The sequence below is a fragment of the Neophocaena asiaeorientalis genome, unplaced genomic scaffold (genome assembly GCF_003031525.2).
Source record: "Neophocaena asiaeorientalis asiaeorientalis breed wild unplaced genomic scaffold, Neophocaena_asiaeorientalis_V1.1 scaffold478, whole genome shotgun sequence".
NCBI classification, from domain to species: Eukaryota; Metazoa; Chordata; class Mammalia; order Artiodactyla; family Phocoenidae; genus Neophocaena; species Neophocaena asiaeorientalis.
This window is the reverse complement of record NW_020173200.1, coordinates 237485-244370: the sequence shown is the minus strand read 5'-3', so window position 1 is coordinate 244370 and position 6886 is coordinate 237485.

Genomic DNA, 6886 nt, shown 5'->3' with positions numbered 1-6886 from the left:
AAACATTTCTCTTCTCTAAGGCCTTGAAAGTCCACCCTCACCTTTCCCATCCTCCCTAGGCAGACCTGCTCAAGCCAAGATGTTCTCATTATTCCCTTGGAGGCATCTTATGCTTCTCCACCTGTAGGTGTTTACTACTCTTTATCCCCACATGGAATGCCCGCTTTCGCTTCTTTGCCTAACCCGTGCCAAATCCATCTTGCCCCTCTTCTTGAAAGCCTAGCTCCAGCCCCCTGCAAGGAAGTCTCTCCTCTCTGCCCCAGCTGGCAGGATCTTCTCTCACCCTAAGCTCCTGGACCCTTCTTGTCTGGTCCACGCCTGGACACACAGTATCATCTCCACTCTTCCTCCTGTACACATGTACTTCTACATTTCCCAGACTCCTTTATGGTAAGTGAGCCGTGTGACTGATCCTGGCCAATGAGCTGCGGACAAAGGTGAAATGGGCACTTCCTGGCCAAAGCATACAGGAGTTAGTGCACGACCTTCTAGCTGCTACAGCAACCAAGAAAGCCTCTTTTGAGATGATGGAGCCTCAAGATCAAAGCAGCATGGAAAGCTGACTCACCCCATGAAGGACAAGAGCCCTCAGATGCCTGGACCTGCAGCAGACTTTGCATAAGCAAAAAATAAACTTTTATCGCATTTATCCACTGAGATTGAGGGGTTATTGGTTACCGCGTCATACAGCCTCTCCTATCCAGACGAATACAGCCCTTTCTGAGTGTTATTTCCCCATCTCTAGCCTGAGGATAACCTTCTGCTCCTCACAGGGTGGTTGTGAGGATTAAAGTATTGAAAGATCCACACTCAGCTCCTGAGTTCCTGCTACAAGCCAGACTCAGTGTAAGTGCCAGACTATGAGATATCCTAGCTGGGTATGTGTTATGAACTGAATGTTTGTATCCTCCCCAAATTCATATGTTGAAGCCTTAATCCCCAATGCAATGGTGTTTGGAGGTGGGGGGCCTTTGGGAGGTAATTAGGTTTATATGAGATCATAAGGGTGGAGCCCTCCATGATAGTATTAGTGCCCTCATGAGAAGAGGAAACATCAACCATCTGCAAGCCAGGAAGTGTTCTCACCAAGAACCAAACCTGCCAGCACCTTGATCTTGGACTTCCCAGCCTCCAGATCTGTCAAAAATGTTTGTTGTTTGAGGCACCCAGTCTGTGGTATTTTGCTATAGCAGCCCAAGCAGACTACGACAGCAGAGTTCCATTTATCAGAGAGAAAAGAAGCTAGCTACATTCAGCTGCTCAGGTTGGGTACTGAAAAATTCCAGGGTTGGGGCGGGGGCACTGACAAATATTATAATGTGGAAGCCACTCCCTGGAGCTGCGAACTGTAGTAACCCTGTCGTATTCCCAGTCCCAGTGCTGTTCTGAACCCGCTGATAAACATGGAGACTAATTTTGTTATTACAAAAGGAAGAATTGGGGGTAGGGGGGCTTGAAAAGGGCACAGGAGAAACAGGAACAATGGTTATAATTTCATAATATTAATATAGTAATAATAATGTCAGGAAAATTTCACATCATGCTACTATGTGCCAGGTACTGCTCCAAGCCCTTTACTTAACATTTATTCATTTATTTCTCACAACAACAGCCCTGTGAGATAAATATCATCTTACAGATGAGGAAATCGAGGTAGAGATAAGATAGGTAAATTACCCAACGTCATGTGGCTTATAAATAGGAAAGCTGAGATTTGAATCTGGGCATTTTGTTTTCAGAATTGCTCTTAACCCTTTTACTATATGGGTTCCTGGGATGAAGGCAGTGTGGGGTTCCTCAGCCCCCTCCACTCTTTACATCTTCCATCCCTGCAACCTCCATCCCCTGCTACCTTGGCCTTGATGCAGAGCCCAGGACCACTTTGGCATCCAAAGGGCAGGGGATGTGAAATATCCAGAGGCCACCCCTTTGGCCTGGCATTGATAATTCATGATGGGAGGGATGGAGGGGAGAATTCTCCAAACATGTTCAAGGGTGGCAGATGGGCATAAACAGGAGTTTGGGCAGGACCAACTCCGAGCCTGAATCCTTTCGGCATAATAATAAAATAATAAATGCAAACGTGACCTCCCATGTGCTCGTAGGTTCTTCAGCTCTGTGACACATCATGCCACAGACAAGAACGCATTTAATTCTTACATCAACCCATTTCACAGATGAAGAAACCAAGGGTCAGAGAAGCCAAATGCCCAAAGTCATTCAGCCATTAGGTAGCAGTGTCTGGCAGACCCCAGGGCTCAGGGACTGTCCACATCTCCAGCTACGCTCAGAAGTGCCAACCCTCCTAAGAGAACCCCCCCATGTCCCCAAGGATACCTCCTACTGGGAACCAGGTCTCCTGCAGCCTGGCAGAGGTCTATCTGCCAGGGTGAGCCTCTGCCTCACCCGCCCACCCGTGCGCTAGGGACAGAAGGGGGACTTTATGTGCAATCTGCCTGACTCTCCAGAAAGCACTTAGGTTTACGATGTGCATGAGATTGATCGCCAGTTGGCGCAGCTCCCGTTCGCTCAGTGCCAGCCCAGCGCTGGCAGGAGGCTGCCCTCCCACCCCCCCTCTCAAGGAGCATCAAAGCTTCCTGCCAAGGCCCCTCGTGAGGGTCCTTCTGCACTAACAAGTGCCGAGTGGAGGGGGGAGCTCTGCCCAAAGACCTTTCCACGGCACATATACCCCCGCCCCATGGTAGTTAAATAGCTCCGGGTTTTATGCCAATTCCTGCCTCTTCTGCTTCCCCTCTAACGAGCTGATGCTTTCAAAGGCCCCACTAATTGGTGTTTGCACCTCACACACCACGATACTTTGGTAGTCACTTAGGACGTGGGTCCATCCATCACACCCACGGTCCAGAAGGTTGCTCACCTCACTGCATCAGGGTGCCCAGCCTATGTGCTTTTGCTCCTGTGTGCACGTGGGGGCGTGCCCGCGCGCCTTGTTTCACATGTGAAGGACGTGTCTGCACAGGCACACTTACGTGCACATGTGTGTATAAATGCCCCTTAGGAATATCTCTTGTGTATCTATGTGTTTGTACGTCAGTGCGCGTGCACAGGCAAACACTATCATCTGTGCACATGGAAGTACGCGCTTGTGTGTGTGCGCGCAGTTCCCTGGGTGGGTGTGTTTGCGTGCTTATGTGATAGAGCGTGTGTGTGTTTAGGCGTGCACTTATGTGCTTTGCGTGTGGGTGTGTGTGGACATCTGCTTACAGGCAGGCATGTTCATGCGAATTTTTGCAAGTCAATTAATAAGGTATATTCATGCCCAAGTGCATCTAGTTGTGTGGGCTTGTATGCCCAAGCACAGGGAAGGGTAGACGTGCATTTGTGTCCGTAGAGGGGGGATGCGGGGATGAGGGAATCTCTGGTTGGGGCATCTACGTGGCATGCATGTACTTGGGCATTTGTATATGACATGTGGAGAAAAAGTGTAACACAGGAGTCAAGGGCTCACAGGCTTTGGGTCTGAGGCCTGGCTCTGCCATTTTCTAGCTGTGTGACTTTGGGATGATCAAAGAACCTCTCTGATCACCAGTTTGCTCATCTGTACAATGGAGATAATAAAATCATCTATCTCACATTGTTGTTATGAGGATCAAATGAGATAATACACACAGAGGGCTAGTCCGATCTTCCCCGCCTGCTGGGAACACCCACAGTGTGTAGAGACCGCCCCCCACCAGCCTTGTCTGGCCTCAACACGGAGCTGGCTGCCCAGGAGAGACCCTGCAGGCACCTGGGGAGAGAAATGGCCAGGCCCAGACCACACAGTAACAACTACAACCTCTGAGATCTTTGTCACAACCGAAGTGAGTTCACACTTTTATTACCTACCTTTGACAGGTGGGAAACTGAGGTGCAGGAGTAAGTAGGAGTTGGTGGCAGAGCAGGGACTTGCTGTCAGAAGACACAGCCTACAGCAGGGCTGTGGGAAGCCAAGACATCCCTCATTTCCAAGAGAGAGGGGGCGGCTTCAAGAGGGTGGAGTAATGCATACCTTCGTGAACCCCATGCACCGATATACAAACCCGGAGCAAAGGGGTTTCCTTACCTGTCCCAGCCTGGGGAGCCTGCCTCAGGGGACCATCCCTGTTGGGGACTCAGGCTGAGTACGGCAACCCCCAAGGTGCCCAGCCCTGTCCCTTCTGTAAACACAGCTCTAGTGGATCCATATCATTTACTCACCAAGACACTGAGGCCCAGAGAGGGGAAGGAGTTTGCTCAAGCCCATAGGACAGAAAAGAACTAGAGCAGAAGCCCCCAGGAGGCAGGCCATGATTTTCACGCCTTGCTCTCCTCATTCACCATGCAGCCTCAACTGGCACTGACCAGGCTGATGAATCATGGGTTGGGGCAGGTCATAGGGCCTTCCAACCCATCTGGCGGTCAGCCCAAGAGTCCACTGTGTCCCCGTTTGGGGGAACATGGCCTCGAGACCTGGGCTCCCGCAACCACTATGTGTTACTTTTTTTCCCTCATATTTTGCAGGGTAATTTTTTATGTTACTTTTTAAATTTAACAAACATGAAAACTTAAAAAACCATCACCACCAGTAGCAGTAGCGGCACTGCACCCTTGCCAGTTGACGTTGCCACTGTCATTAACACCGCCATCCCCCGGAGTCATCGCCACCGCCAGCACCAGTCTGACTGTGCCCCCCCACCACCAATTCCCACCCCTTAGGCTGTCGTTACCCCCAGCCCTTCATTAATGACTCGGAATTGGTCTTCTGCCACCCTTTGCATTTCATTTCTCCTCCCACTCCCAGGCTTATTCCAGGATCATTTGACCTGAAGCCCTCCCCAGATCTGCATCCCTCCCTGCTCCCCTGAGCCCCTGGCCTCGCCTGTCCTGCAGAAACTGCGGGCTGGGCTTTGGCCCTGAAGTCCTCACTGGGGGCTGGCGGCCAACAAGGGAGCCAGGAGGGGCAGGAGTGCCGAGCGCCCCCTTCCCCAGGGCTGGTGCCCCACCCATCCAGCCAGCGGCCTGTCTGCCTTCCTGAGCTCATTAACTGCAGGTCACCATTCAGCAGGAAAGACAAGGCGTGGGTTCTGCGGGCGTTCATTAGCCGTGAGAGGAACAGTGTGTGTGAAATTAGCAGTCACCTGAGGACCTCGATAATTTCATAATTAGGAGGCCTAATGGCTCCAGCTCTGGAAGCCAAATGACTTAACCCCTTGCCTGCTGGGCACCTAACCCCCAGCCCAAGCCTGCAGTCCCCTCCCTGTGACCCAGTCGTGTTCATTTCTGCCACCCCCATGCCCAGCACGAGGGTTGGCACAGAGGGGGTGTGAAAGCAAAGTTTACGGAGAAAATGAATGAATGAACAAAAGGGTATCTGAATGGGGAAAGAGCTTCAGCTCCCGCTGCAGGTGATCAGGGAGGAATGATTCTCCATCTGCAGGAGTAGGTGTGTGGCTGTGTGCGTGCCTGTGTGTGTGTGTGCGTGCGCGTGCACACATGCAGGCATAGGGCACACAGACGTGTGGATCTGTGCTGTCTGCTTCTCAGAACCTTGTGTGTGTGTGCACTCACGTCTCTGATATTCATTCTGCTGCCTCCTGTGCTCTGTGGGTGCTCTGTGATGCGGCCCCACGTGCCTTCCTTGAAGCCAGACTCCCCTGGTACCATCTAAATAATGGCGACCCCATAATTTCTACCTGGGGTATTTGGTGGGAAAAGCGGGCCTAGGGAGCTGCCCTGAACCTGCATTTGCGTAGCAAGTACACTATTTTAATTTAGACTGAATGCTCCGTCTGGGAGTCCGGTGTTAATCAGGATGGGGGGGCACTAAAGTCACACCCTGTAGTATGTGGAGCTGATCCTGACAGCCTCCGAAGACCCCCAGCCTCCCTCAGCCTGCTCCCCTTCCTCCCAACCTTGCCCTGGTCCTGAAGAGGTGGAGGCTGAGGTGGAAGATGGGGTGCACTGGGTTCCCCGTTGGACCAGGCCCTCCCCAATCTGGGCACAACTGATTCTGAGGCTCTGGTGACCCTGCCTCCCTCCCCGAATTGTTGAGCAGTGGTTGGGGAAGAGGTGAATGTGGTGAGAGGGGAGGGGAATGAAGAAAGGGAGAAGAGGAGATGTGAGAAGAACAAGAAAGGGATGGAGAACAGGAGGGGAATGGGGTAGAAAGGCAAGTTGCAGAAAGGATGGTGAGAGAGAAGAAAAGAGAAGAGAGAAGATGGGAGGGGAGGGGCGAGGAGGAGAGGCAAGGAGTCTGAGAGCATTATCAGCACTTAAAAAGCGAGCAGCTCGGTTCTTCTTTGGCACAAATAATGGCTTTTTATGAATAAATCATGTGTCAGACGCCTCCCAGGGAGTGGGCATGGAGGGGGGCGCGTCTGCTGGGCTCCAAGTCTGGCAGGGAAGGGCCAGTTGCGGACCCCCAGCTGCAGGGGTATTGCCCCCTTTCTCCTGATGGGTCCCAGCAGGACAGAGCTGTCTCTGGAATTACCACTGGCCTGAGCCAGGCGGAGCTCAGCCATCACTCTGAGGTGGTCCCGCTGCTCCCTGCGCAAGAGTCTGGCCCATCCCAGGGTTGGGAGTGTTCCTCTGTTCCCCTCCCCTCCCCTCCCCTCTCGCAGCAGATCTGCCCAGAAGATGCTCCTGGCAGGGGGACACCAGCTCTAGTCCACCCGGAGAGAGGGATGCTCCAAGACAGGCAGACACACCCAGAGAGGGAGGCGTGCAGCGCGCACAGCTCACACAGGAATGGTCTCCACAGCCCCGGGCACACATGTGGGCACACTTGGAGATGCAAACACTGTCATTCCCACCACACACACACACACACACACACACAAATGCTCAGGCATGCACACACTCAGACAAGGAGACCCCAGCCATCACTCAGCCTGCCCCCCCCCCC